We start from the raw sequence: 13,059 nt of genomic DNA on the forward strand, positions 1-13,059 counted from the left end.
TTTGTGAGATCAAGCCCCGCCTTGGGTTCCATGCTGGCAGCTCCGACCTTGCTTGGGATTCCCTCCCCTATCTCCGCCCCTCCCCTGCTCACGTGCGAGTGTGTGCTTTCTCTCTCTCAAAATAAATAAACTTTTAAAAAAATTTTTAAAAAGAAACATGTAGAAATACTGCTCACTAAGCATAATTTTGATTTGTTCTCATTTCTTAGAATGGCAATATATTAATAAATATGAAAAAATAAGCAAGTGCACTGGATGATTGTTTACTACCTCAGTTTTCTTAAGAGGATATATAGTAAATGCCTATGAAAAAAACTAGCTAAATAATTTTGCATTTCTTTTAGTTTTCTCCTATGTCTGGAGAAAATTTGGTTACTTTCGTTAAAGATGATAATTTATATAATTTGTTGATTATGCCAGGCATTTTTTCTGTTTCGCCAGTAATTAGAACAATGCCTTTAACCTACGCAAAAGCACCCAATTAAATTTTGATGAATCAGTTAATGAATTGACTATGGCAGTGACAGTAAAGACAAAAGTCCAAGACTTAACCTAAAATATGTTTACAACAAGAGGTACTCCCTTTCCCAATTTAAAAACATTTGATTTTGGGGTGTGGGTGGGTTATGGTATTAGCTCCATACATTAGAAGAGAAAGGAAAACTTACAGAGAGAGAAAACTTCAATGAAGAAAGGAATAGAACTGGAAGGATAAGGAATGAAAGGAAGAAATAAAATTTGATTTTTGACAATGAAAAAGAAAAGAAAAAACTGAAAGAAAATAAAGGGAGGACAAATGAAAAGAGATAGAAAGTAATGGATAAAAGATGGCATTTTGAAACATTAGCCTTTTACTAATAAATGTATTATTAGGAAAAGAACTTCTAGGTCCATGGGACAATGAATTATCAACTATTTAAAATACTAATAATGTGTAATAGTTTCATATTTGGGTTTCAGACAGGTTCCCCTCAACATCTTACTTTCTCCCCCCGCAGCCCCCCACCTTTGCCACCCTTCTAATCCTTGCTCTGTCATTCCTTCCTGTCCCCTTAGGACTGCATGTGCACACACCTAAAGAGATCAAAATATCTATAGAGAAATGCACCCACACAGACGTTTATACCTAGAAACACATATGGTCAGATTCAGGAGACCCACCTTCATAATTTATGTCCACATGATACAGAAAAATACACCCACAAGGAGATATCCACAACCTCAGTTTCCACATGAAGACAAAATGAAGTCTAAACCTCACCACATTGAGATCAAATATATACAAAATAAAATGTACCCAGAATGAAATAATTATTTCAAGAATCCTTCTGTTATCCCCACATATCATTACACAGAAACACCAGCAAACTCTATGTGCATACTGACTCCTGGCATTTAAATCACTTTCTCTTCTGATCCCACACATTATAATTTTCTCTCTGTTTCAAGCACCAGCTTAAATGCCATTTGCTGCATGAAGGTTTCTCAGATCACTCCAGCCAAAAATAATCTCTCTCCTCTTTATAGGAGACTTATATAGCCATTGGTCTATGCCAGGCACACTCTGAGATAATTTGAGTATTTTTGTATAACTGTCTATTATTTCCTATCAAGCTGAAAACATACAACTTTTAAGTGTTCAGGATAACATTTATTACCCCCCCCACGTGTTATTCATTAAATATCCTTTAATAGATACTACTTTATACTAATGGGAGAAAACTAAGGCACACATGAGGAAGGGAGATTAGACTGAGAAACAGTGGCACTCACTTTCCTCTGTGATGAAGCTGGGGACTGTGGTCATTGCAGGAGCCTGATGTTTAGGATTGTTCTCCCTGCCTCTGCAGCTGGTTAGGAGGATGGAGACTACTGACTAAGAGGATCAGAAAAGGGAGGAGTAAAAGTCAGCATTCCTCAGATTTACAATTTAAAAAACTCCCATCTTGTCAAACTCTGTGAGACAGTTGGTTTCTTCAGGATGGACAGACAGTAATCAAACTGAAAAGAATGTGGGGCATGGGGCTGGGTCAGTCAGTGGAGCGTGTAACTCTTGATCTCAGGTTTGTAAGTTTGAGCCCCATGTTGGGTGTAGAGATTACTTAAAAATTGAATCTCTTTAAAAAGAATGGAGGGAGATGGGTGGGAGATGGGCTAGATGGGTGATGGGTATTAAGGAGGGCACTTGTTGTAATGAGCACTGGGTGTTGGATGTAAGTGATGAATCACTGAATTCGACTCTTGAAATCAATATTCCACTGTATGTTAACTAAAATTTAAATTAAAAAAAAAGAATGAGGCATAAATTGTAATACTAATATACTAATTTACACTGGGAAATATAATCCCATGAGACCTGTCATACTCCCACTTGCTGGCCAGGGCATTCTCTTCTTATAGGTTTATTTACATTGAAAGGTACATTCTGGTCAGAGTGAGAAGCCTGTAATCAAGCCAGGAGTGTGAATGGGACAGTCTTAGAAAGGGTCCCCTTTCTTCCTTGTGTTCCTGCATTCTTAACCTTCATTTATAGTTTACTGTCTATGTTAGGTCATTGCTAGAGCTGACCAAACTTACCTATTGTAGGCAGATTTTTCACAATATCATCCACATAGAATTGCTTTAAATTTTATGGGACTTTTGTTATCACCCCATTTCACTCCCCCCTCCCCACAAGAGCTCTTTCATTTTTAACTGAAATCTGTCGTATATAGGAATTAAATTTTCAGCACATTTAGAAGCATTTCTTTAAATGGGAAAAAAAGGTATATCTTTTTAAAACATTTTTGAAATCAAGACAAGTTTCATTTTTATAAAAGTTTCTTCTAGATATGTTATTTAAGGCAGAGGGAAATGTATTATTTTCTTTCATTGGATGGGTAATGGGTAATATTAATAACAGTAATATTTAATAGAATAACATATTTTATATAAGAATAAAAATTCATTTTTGTAATCATAGTAACATGCTACTTGATGTGATTATGAATATGATCACATATTCATTTATTTATATGATATATATGATATATATTTATTCATATATTTATATGAATATGATCACATCATATTCATTTATTTATTATATGAATCATTTATTCATATGAATAAAATTTAATCATTTTGATTATAAAAAGCTTTATATGTATATTAATTCAAAAGCATTTTTACGTATTTATTTACTTATTTATCTCCTGTCTTCTGACAGTTTTTAGTTGTTAGTAAGGTATTTAAAAGCATTTTACTTTGGAAGATTCTATTTTTGATTATCTTTTTAGTAAGGCAAATTTCAAATATATTACAATTGTTAAGAGAATAACATACCTTCATATACCTGTCACCCAACTTCAATATTTGACATTTATAGGGAACATAAGTTGTTTCTTCTATATCACCACACTATTCCAACTCCACTTATTTGAGAGAGAGAGAGAGAGAGAGAGAGCGAGCGCAAGCAGGGGAGAGTGGCAGAGGGAGGAAGAAAGCAACCCAAGAAGACTTCATGCCTAGCAGTGAGCCCAACAGGAGCTCCATCCCTTCCCCCAGGGATCATGAGCTGAGCCAAAATCAGTAGATGCTCAACCAACTGAGCCACCCAGGTGCCCCTCAACTCCACTGTTTCGAAGTAACTCTCAGAATCAGAGTTATATCAGTATATTTCAGTATGTAAAAATATACAGACTTAAAAATGAGTGTACTACCATTATCAAATCTAGAAAGTTCACAATAGTTTCTTAATATCATCAAATATCCAATCAGTGCTGGATTAAAGTCTCTTGAATTTCTGTGTCTTTTAAAACAGAGGTTCTGCTCTATTGCTGTCACTTTTTTTTTTCTATATAATTTTTCTGGTTGAAGAAGCTAGATCAATTACCTGTATTCTTGATTTCAGTAATTGCATACCTATGGTTTAGAATGTTTCTATGTCTTCTGTATTTCCTATTAATTGGTAGTTAGATTCAGGGTTTTATCAGATTTAAGTTCAATTCTTTTTGACAGGAATACTTCATAAGTGGTGTTGTATACTTCCTTTAGAAAATACATAATACCTGGTTATCTGTTCATGGTGTCAGTAATGTTTTTGATTAATGATTAGATCCATTAATTCATTAGAGTTTTCACCATGTTGATTTTGAAGTTTTAAGTTTTGATAAAACCCAGTTTATTAATTTGTTCTTTTATGAGTTGTACTTTTGGTGTAATATCTGAGAAATCTTTGCCTAACCCAAGGTCACAAGGATTTTCTCCTGTGTTTTCTTCTAGAAGTTTTATAGCTTTAGGTTTTATTTTAAGTTCTTTGATCCTTTTTATTTTTATTTTTTTAAGTTTATTTATTTACTTTTGAGAGAAAGAGTATGAGCAGAGGAGGGGCAGAGAGAGGGAGAGAGAATCCCAAGTAGGCTCTGCACTGTCAGCATGCCTGACTCAGAGCTCAAACTCACGAACCATAAGATCATGACCTGAGCTGAAAGCAAGAGTCAGATGCTTACCCAACTGAACCATCCAGGTACCCCAACTTTTTATTTTTGAAGAAACCATTCATTAGAAGGGCTACATCCAGAAAGACCTAAATGTTAAGACAGGAAGCCATCAAAATCCTAGAGAAGAAAGCAGGCAAAAACCTCTTTGACCTTGGCCATAGCAGCTCCTTACTCAACATGTCTCTCAAGGCAAGGGAAACAAAAGCAAAAATGAATTATTGGAATCTCATCAAGATAAAAAGGTTCTGCACTGCAAAGGAAACAATCAGAAAAACTAAAAGGCAGCCGATGGAATGGGAGAAGATATTTGCAAATGACATATCAGATAAAGGGTTAGTATCCAAAATGCATAAAGAGTTTATCAAACTCAACGCCCAAAAAACAAATAATCCAGTAAAGAAATGGGCAAAATACATGAATAGACACTTTTCCAAAGCAGACATCCATATGGCTAACAGACACATGAAAAAATGGTCAACATCACTTATCATCTGGGAAATACAAATCAAAACCACACTGAGATACCACCTCACACCTGTCAGAATGGCTAACATTAAAAACTCAGGCAACAGCAGATGTTGGCGAGGATGCAGAGAAAGAGGACCCTTTTGCACTGCTGGTAGGAGTGCAAACTGGTGCAGCCACTCTGGAAAAAAGTATGGAGGTTCCTCAAGAAAACTAAAAATAGAACACCCTACGACCTAGCAATTGCACTACTAGGTATTTATCCAAAGGATACAGGTGTGCTGTTTTGAAGGGGCACATGCCACATCCAAATGTTCATAGCAGTGCTATCAACAATAGCCAAAGTATGGAAAAAGCCCAAATGTCCATCAATAGATGAATGGATAAAGCAGATGTGGTGTATACACACACACACACACACACACACACACACACACACACACTGGAGTATTACTCAGCAATCAAGGAGAATGAAATCTTGCATTTGCAACAAACGGATGGAACTAGAGTGTATTATGCTAAGCGAAATTAGAGAAAGACAAATATCATATGACTTCACTCATATGAGGACTTTAAGATACAAAACAGATGAACATAAGGGAAGGGAAGCAAAAATAATATAAAAACATGGAGGGAGACAAAACATAAGAGACTCTTAAATATAGAGAACAGGGGTGCCTGGGTGGCTTGGTCGGTTAAGCGTCCGACTTCGGCTCAGGTCATGATCTCACGGTCTGTGAGTTCGAGCCCCGCGTCGGGCTCTGTGCTGACAGCTCAGAGCCTGGAGCCTGTTTCAGATTCTGTGTCTCCCTCTCTCTCTGCCCCTCCCCTGTTCATGCTCTGTCTCTCTCTGTCTCAAAAATAAATAAACGTTAAAAAAAAATTTTTTTTAATTTAAAATTAAATATAGAGAACAAACTGAGGGTTACTGGAGGGGTCATGGTTGGGGGGATGGGCTAATTGGGCAAGGGGCATTAAGGAAGACACCTGTTGGGATGAGCACTGGGTGTTATATGTAGGGGATGAATCACTGGATTCTACTTACATCATCATTGCACTACATGCTAACTAACTTGGATGTAAATTTAAAACAATAAAAATGAATTTTCAAAAAAAAAAAGGACTACATCCAGTTGAATTTGTTTACACTGACAATTTATCTACTCTACTAATAATACAAAATCTCAGCAAATGCAAATGGCATTCCATGAATAATTCCACAGTTAAAACTAAACATTTCAATTTTATTTTTTTAAGTTTTTATTTTAATTCTGGTTAGTTAAAACACTTCAATTTTAAATGACATGTGTAAAGACCTCTTTTTTTTTAAGTTTATTTATTATTTTGAGAGAGGAAGAGAGAGCAAGCACTGTCAGGACAGAGCCTGATAGCAGGACTCAAACTTGTGAACGGTGGGATCATGACCTGAGCCAAAATCAAGAGTCAGATGCTTAACTGACTGAGCCACCCAGGTGCCCATGACCTCTTTATTCATATATTAATCCTGATTTTTTAAAAGGAAATATCCATATTTCCTATGGAAAAATTATGTAGACTCTCTCTAAAAAACTTACAAAGATAATATCAAAAAGTAAGCTGTAAATACTGTCATGTATTTTGCTATACTGCCCAAGTCTTAGCACAAGAAGAGCTGCAAATCTTATATACTTGCATAAAGACTTTTGCCCCACAATCAAATGCCTGTCGGTTTTTTTTATTGTAAAAGGTACATAACATAAAATTTACCATTCGAACCATTTTTAAGTGTACAGCTCAATGGCATTAAGTACATTCACATTGTTGTGTTTCTGATCCATTTTAAATCTGTATTTGTACACATATTGTGAGAAGAATGGAATGAAATAAATCATGCATCATTGTGAAAAATCGTATGTTCATATACGTGTGAGTCTAAGGACTCTTTCTTCTGTTCCACTGATATATTTATCAATATTTATGCCAATATCACACTGTTGATTATGATAGCTTTATATTTATCAAATCAGGGAGTAATAGTCCTTTGTATTAGAGTTATCCAGACAGAAAGAAACAATAGAGTATACATGTGAGATTTGTTGTAAGAAATTGATGTGATAACGTGATAATGAAGAAGTCACACAACCAGCTATCTACAAGCTAGAGACCCATGAGAGCCAGTAATGTATTTCCAGTCTGAGTGTAGAAGACTGATATCCCAATTCAAAAACCGGAAGAGAGCATATTCTCCTTACCATACATTTTGTTCTTTTCAGGCCTCCAACGGATTGGGTGAGGCCCACCTGCATCAGAGAGGGCAATCTGCTTTACTCAGTCTACCTATTCAGATGTTAATCTCATTCAGAAATACTCTCACAGATATACCCAGAGTATATATCTGGGCATCCCATGTCCCAATTAAGTTGACACATAAAATTAACAATCACACCCTAAACTTTATTCTTTTTTTTCTTCAAATTTTGCTATCCAAGGGCCTTTGTACTACCATACAAATTTTAGAATTCTATTACCAGTTTCTGCAAAAGAGCCTTCCAGGATTGCACTGACTCTGTAGATCAATTTGAGAGAAATGACATCCTTTTTTTTTTTTTGTGACGTTTATTCATTCTTGAGAGACAGAGCATGAGTGTGGGAGACATAGAGTGAGAGAGGGAGACACAGAATCCAAAGCAGGCTCCAGGCTCTGAGCTGTCAGCACAGAGCCTGATGCGGGGCTCGAACTCACGAACTATGAGATCATGACCTGAGCCAAAGTCGGACCTTAACCAACTGAGCCACCCAGGTGCCCCTAATGACATCTTAACAATACTAAGTCTTCCTTCCCATGAACAAAGCATACCTCTCCATATATGGGGTCTATAAATTTCCTTAGAAGTATTTATAGTTTTCACATTTATACTTTTATTGTGTAAGTCTCTCACATCTTCTGGTAGATTTATTCCTAAATTTGTCATATTTTTGGTAATATTGTAAATTCTATTTAAAAAAACTTTAATTTCTGACTGTTGCAAGCACATAAAAATCCAACTGGTTTTGGTACATTGATCTTGTATCAGCCTTGCTAAATTCACTTACTAGTTCTAATAGCTTTTTAATAGATTCTATAACACTTTCTGCATAAACAATTATGCTATTTGCATATTAAGGCAGTTTTACTTCTTCTTTTTCAATATGGATGCTTTTATTTCTTTTCTTGCCTAATTAAACTGGCCAATACATCTAGTGCAATGTTGAAAAGAATGGTTGAGAGTGGATGTCCCTGATCTTAAAGCAGAAAGTATTGTCTTTCCCCATTAGTGAGTTTTTTGTAGATGTTCTTTATCAGACTGTGAAAGGTCCTTTCTATTTCAAGATTACTAACACTTTTTATGAAGAATGGATGTTGGATTTTTTGTCCAATACTTTTTCTGCATCTATTGGGATAATCATATGGTTTTATTTTTTAATTTTTTTAACTTGTTGGATTTCAGTGATCAATTTTTGACTGCTAAACCAACCTTGCATTCCTAGGATAAAGTATCTTGGTCATTATGTATTATATATTTTATATATTGTTGGATTCAAATGGTAAAATATTCTTAAAATTTTTTGTGTATGTGTTCATGAAGAATATTGGTCTTTAATTTTCTATTCTTGTAATGTCTCTGTTTAGATTTGGTATCAAGGCAATGCTGGTCTCAATTAATAGAGAAGTATTCCCTTGTCTTCAAATTTCTGGAAGAATTTGTGTATAACTGGTACTATATCTTTCTTAAATCTTTGGTAGAGTTCACCAGTGAGGAAATATGGTCTTGGCGTTTCCTTCATAGTGATTTTTTTTTTACAATAAGATTTTAACTAAAAATCCTCTTTAAATAGATGGATGTATGGTTATTTGGGTTATCTGTTTCTTGTTGAGTAGGGTTTGATGATTTGTGTCACAGAATTTGTTTAATTGTCAATTAACATATGTTAAATTTCATTTATTTATTTATTTATTTATTTATTTAGAGGGTACAAGTGAGTGAGAGACAGAGAGAGAGGGAGAGAGAGAGAGAATCCCAGTAGCCAAGACATGGAAACAACCTAAGTGCTCATCAATAGGTGAATGGAAAAAGAAGATGTGATTATATACATATATGGGGTATATTATTGAGGCATAGAAAAGAAGGAAAAATCTTGCCTTTTGCAACAGCATGAATGAATATTGAAGGCATTATGCTAAGCAAAAATAAATAATGAAAGACAAATATTATATTATCTCACTTACATGTGTAACCTAATAAACTCTTGAACCTGAGAACAGTTTGGTGATTATCAGTCAGTGGCAGGTGGTGGAGAGTAGAGAAAAAGAAAGAAGGTGGTTAAAAGGTACAAACTTCCAGTTATAAGATTAATAAGTTCTGGGGGCGCCTGGGTGGCTCAGTCGGTTGAGTGTCCGACTTCAGCTCAGGTCACGATCTCGCGGTCTGTGAGTTCGAGCCCCGAGTCGGGCTCTGGGCTGATGGCTCAGAGCCTGGAGCCTGCTTCCGATTCTGTGTCTCCCTCTATCTCTGACCCTCCCCCATTCATGCTCTGTCTCTCTCTGTCTCAAAAATAAATTAAAAAAAAATTAAAAAAAAAATTAATAAGTTCTGGGGGTCTAATATATAGCATGGTGACTATAGCTAACAATACTATATTGTATATTTGAAAGCTGCTGAGAGAGTAGATTTAATTTCAAAGTTCTCATCATAAGAAAAAAAATGTAACTATGTGAGGAGATGGATGTTAAACTTATTGTGGTAATAGTTTCTCAATATATACATAAATTATTATGACGTACACCTTAAACTAATACAATGTTACATGTTAATTATATCTCAGGATAACTGGGTGGCCGGTGCTGTTGCTAGTATCCCCCAAATATACATCCAGACCTTAGTGCTTTATTGCTTGAGGATTATTTTTGATATTAATATGTAGATTGCTGGGCCCTGCCTCTAAATATTCTGATTCATTAAATCTGGGATGAGGCCAGGAAATCTATATATTTTACAGGCTTCCCAGTAATTCTGATGTAAGGCCAGGATTGAGAGCCAGTGGAACAGATGACGTTTTAAAGTTTCTGTCACTAAGAGGTCCCTGGACTAGGAGAATTGAGTGTGCAGGTGCTGCCCTCTAGTGTCTCTGGCTGCTTGCTACACTCACTGCATACTGTAATCTGCTGCATGAGCACTGGTGGTCTTGCTGCCTGACACTTCTCTAGGGCTTCCTGTCCAGCGCCCTGCAAATCTTAACTCATGGACATTAATAAAAACGCTCATATATAAAAATGTTGCTGCTGAATATCACAACTGTGATTCTCTGTTCCCGGTACCTTGGCACATCTAAGGTGTTCAACAATATTTCCTGATGAGACACAGCAAAACTCCTTTGTAAGGTTTGTGTGGAGGGACAAACTCACATCAGTGGCATGTCTCTCAGGATTTTTCTGTATGGAGTTGTAATATGACCCATGGTACATTTGAGTCAATAAATTAACAGTTTCCTGAAGAAATTCTACTATTACAATAATTGTACCAATGTAGCACAATCATGGAAGCAGAGTCTGGCTTTAGCAAGTTTTCTAGAAACAAATGAATATGAATCTATAGTTGTGTAGCCCTCCAGAGTCTGTAGAGTGTTTTCAGGTACCTCCTCTCCCTTGTTTGCTGTTCACTCTAAACATAAAGCAGAAAGAGCAAATGTGAAGATCCATGCCCACATCATTGATGTGGTCATTACATGAATGTGCCTTTGTTTGGGAAAACACTGGTCCCACTGTCCTAACCACTCAAGAACCCTTCATCACTGAGTATCAAATCAGTAAATAAACCTGTACTAAAGGCCTACCCTGAAAAAACACATAAGATTGTCTTTGGCTCTAACTCCTGAGCTCTGAGACAGAGGAGCAAGGGTGGGTGAGTTGCCGCAGAGGAGTTTGCAGCAGATGGTTTTAATGGCTTAGTGGGATGGCAGTGGCTGTGGGCTATCTGTAGGGTGAATAGTGCACTGGTTGGAGCAGGTGCAAAGTTTGCAGAATTTGATGGTTTTGCCTTGAGTGAGAGGTTAGGCTAATGGGAGACTGAGAACTGTTTCAACAGTAAAAAGGCTGCAGCAGCTGTAGAAAGCAGGGGCTGGTTTGATAGGAGATACAATATTTGTTCACCTCCTTTTCATCCCATTGGTGAGGGTGAGTGTCCTGGAGGTCTGGGGATGGCTGAACTCACAGCACTTGACACTGGACCTATGAGACTGACAGCAGTTTATTAATCACATATAATCACAGCCCAGGAGAAGAGGACACCAAACACCATACAGGGCCATGTTAAGTCAGGTTAATGGAGGACAGAACTTTTGCAGTAGCATAGAGGGCAGCCACAGCTGCAGGGAGCAGGAGCAGGTTGGGTAAAAATAATAAAAATAAAATATTCAAGCTACATTGTAGGTATATCAACCTGCTACTAAAAAGCTTATGCAGGGGCACCTGGGTGGCTCAGTCGGTTAAGCATCTGACTTCAGCTCGGGTCATGATCTTACGGTCTGTGAGTCTGTGAGTTTGAGCCCCACATCGGGCTCTGTGCTAATAGCTCAGAGCCTGGAGCCTGCTTTAGATCCTGTGTCTGTCTCTCTCCCTGCCCCTTCCCTGCTCGTTCTCTCTCTCTCTCTCTCTCTCTCTCTCTCAAAAATAAACACTAAAAAATTTTTAAGCTTATGTAAGCTGATTTTTGTTCACTTGTCATTCAGTGCTCTGTGGTTGAAAAAGTCTTCTCATTTTTGTGTTATTGAATTTGCAAGTTCAGGAGAGATGTTAAAATGACTGAAATTTATCCCATCATCAGGGTGAGACTATTCTTAAATTATCTTAAATGTAAGGATGTATTTGTTTTAATTTTGTTCTATTAAAAGGACACTTAAGAAAAACATTCACTATTCTTTATTTCTGTCAAATCATTTTTGGAGTATTTTTCCCTTGTAGCTAATAAAAATCCCTCATACTAATGATTGGTGCAGGGTTGTTTTTTTTTTTGCCTTTTGTATCTTAAAGTGTGGTGTATATACTTAACATACAGTTTATTTTTTTAACTATTTTTAAGTGTATAGTTCAGTGTCACTGAGTACATTTATAATGTTGTGTGCTGTCATCACCACTATCCTTTTTCAGAACTTTTTCATCATCCTAAAGAAAAACTCTGTACACACTGAATAATAACTCCTTAATCTCCACTTCCCCAACTCCTAGTAAGATTGATTTTTTATTCATGTGAAGTAGTCTTATCTTTGTAACTCAGTTTTTAAGTGTCTTGAGAGCAGGCAGATAACACAACTCAAATGTCTTTGTGCCTTTGACACTTGCCCAACTTAGGGATGAACACAGATTGAATGCTCATTACATCTGTTTAGTGGTGGACTGGGTGCTGGAGGAAGGACCAAATGGCACTTTCAGAGATTTTGAGCCCAACAATTTTGTGGGTGTGGGACCATTCTCATCAAGGCAAGAACTTAAGGAAATTCAGAAGTCCTAGAATGTTGGAGGCATTTCACATTGTTGACAGGGGCCATAAAGTTAACATTCAACCAAAGAAACTACAAGTTTGTAGCCTTTAATCAAAAGTTTTACCAATGATCCATCTCCATGAATAGGCAGGATGCTATAAGATCTGTAGAGGCTGTTCTAGAAAATCAAGCTCCAGAAGTGAGCCTCAATTATGTGCCTCCTGGAAGGCAGTATTTACAGTCTTTTCCCACCCATCCCAAGCTTGACCATAGACTTGGAGGAATCCTTCTTTAACTCTCAGAAAGTTATTTTAAAAGATAGTATCTAGGGGCACCTGGGTGGCTCAATTGGTTCAGTATTGGAATCTTGATTTGGGCTTGGGTCATATTCCCAGAGTTGTGGGATTGAGCCCTACATGGGGCTCTGTGCTGAGCATGGAGCCTGCTTAAGATTTTCTCTCTCTTTCTCTGTCTCTCTCTTTCTCTGTCTCTCTCCTTCTCTCTGTCTCTCTCTCTCCCTCCCTCCACCCCTCTGCCCCTTCCCCCTCTTGTGCACTCTCTCTGCAAAATAAGTTTAAAAAAAAGACAACAGCTATATCCTTTCCTTGACACATCAAAC

This window comes from Neofelis nebulosa, chromosome 12, assembly GCF_028018385.1.
Source record: "Neofelis nebulosa isolate mNeoNeb1 chromosome 12, mNeoNeb1.pri, whole genome shotgun sequence".
NCBI lineage: Eukaryota > Metazoa > Chordata > Mammalia > Carnivora > Felidae > Neofelis > Neofelis nebulosa.